Source organism: Carya illinoinensis, chromosome 11 (assembly GCF_018687715.1).
Source record: "Carya illinoinensis cultivar Pawnee chromosome 11, C.illinoinensisPawnee_v1, whole genome shotgun sequence".
NCBI classification, from domain to species: Eukaryota; Viridiplantae; Streptophyta; class Magnoliopsida; order Fagales; family Juglandaceae; genus Carya; species Carya illinoinensis.
In genome coordinates, this window is record NC_056762.1 from 25,884,398 (window position 1) to 25,886,188 (window position 1,791).

General features: G+C 35.2%; 1 non-coding gene across 1 annotated transcript; it reads right to left on the bottom strand.

Annotated features, from left to right (window-relative positions):
• Nucleotides 1-545: 545 nt before the first annotated feature.
• LOC122283557 lies at nt 546-652 on the bottom strand. Its single transcript, XR_006230956.1, has one exon. It is a non-coding gene; the product is annotated as a small nucleolar RNA R71 (small nucleolar RNA).
• Between the last annotated feature and the right edge of the window lie 1,139 nt (nt 653-1,791).

The window sequence follows — 1,791 nt, forward strand, 5'->3', positions numbered from 1 at the left end:
GGTTTTAATTTAGAATTTTATTTTATTTTTATTTTTATTTCTTTTTTGTTCTACAAGTGTGTTTTTAACTTTGGATGCGATTAGTCTTTTTGATTTGGAGATTGAAAGAACTTTTAGATAATGAAAAAAATAAAATACTAGCTAGGCTGATGGACAACATGATGCACAACCACGCATTTTGAAGGATCTTGAAGGACTATGTATAACTAGTTGTGAATGACCACTACTCAGGTATAAGCCGTCAAACCATTAATACCAACAATTTTGAGCTCAAACCAGCCTTAATCAGCATGGTGCAACAAGCCCAATTTAGCAGATCCCCACTTGATGATCTCAATATTCATTTGCCGATGTTTTTGGAGATTTGTGACACTGTAAAAATCAATGGTGTTATTAAAAACACCTTTAGACTGAGATTGTTTCCTTTTTCTTTGAGGGACAAGACAAGAGGTTGGCTACAATCTCTACAACCGGGAAGCATTACTAGTTGGCAAAACATGGCTAAAAAGTTTCTTGCCAAATTCTTTCCACCTGCAAAAATAGCCTAACTCAGAAGTGAGATTGGTCAGCTCAAGCAAAATGATTTTGATTCACTCTATGAAGTATGAGAAAGGTATAAATATTTGATTCGATGTTGTCCTCAACATGGATTGCTAGACTGGTTGCAAGTTCAGATGTTCTATAATGAGTTAAATAGGCAAACTCGAACTATAGTTGATGCTACTTCTGGAGGAACTTTGATGTCAAAGATAGCAGAGGGTGCTACATATCTTTCGGAAGAAATGACCTCAAACAACTATCAATGGCCAACCGAAAGAACAATGGCTAAGAAAGTTGCTGGAATTCATGAATTGGAGCCATTAGTAGCCCTTTCAGCTCAAGTTGCTACTCTATCCCATTAGATTTCAACTCTGACAACCCAAAGGATACCACAAAGTGCAGAATATGTTGTAACTACAAGTATGACAGTTTCAAGTATTGAAGCGAGTCAAGAACAAGTTCAATATATCAACAAATGGAACTACAGCTATTGTGGTAATCCTATGCCAAATTACTATCAATCAAGGCTTCGAAATCATGAGAATTTGTCTTACGGAAACACAAAGAATGTGTTGCAACCTCCTTCAGGATTTGATAGTCAACCAAGCGAGAAGAAGATGTCACTTGAGGATGCCATGGTTTCTTTGTTGAAGAGACAAATGCAAGGTTTAAAATGACTGATTCACGGTTGGACAACATTGAGACTTATTATAGCAACATGGGAACTGCTATAAAGAATCTTGAAGTGCAAATAAGGCAACTAGCTACAACCATCAATGCCCAACAAAGAGGAACTTTTCCTAACAACACAGAAGTAAATCCAAAAGAACAATGCAAGACCATCACACTTAGGAGGGAAGAGGAATTTAGAAGTCACCATCAAAGGAAGCCAAGTCCACCCTATAGCTGCAAACAAGAGCCAAAGAAAGAATAAAGTAGAAGAATAGGATATTGTTGATGATATACTAAGAGAGACTGTCATGCCTCCAACAATTTCATTTCCTGACAATCCTCCTATTCTCTCTACTCCACTTCCTTATCCTCAACGTTTTCAAAAACATAAATTAAATAAGCAATTTTTTTAAATTTTTGAATATTTTAAAGAAAATTCACATAAATATTCTTTTTGTATATGTTTTGGAACAAATGTCAAATTATGTCAAATTCCTAAAGGACATTGTAAATGCAAAAATTGGCTAGGATTAGATGACTAGATGATAAGGCTTATCTTATCATCATATTTGAAATTGT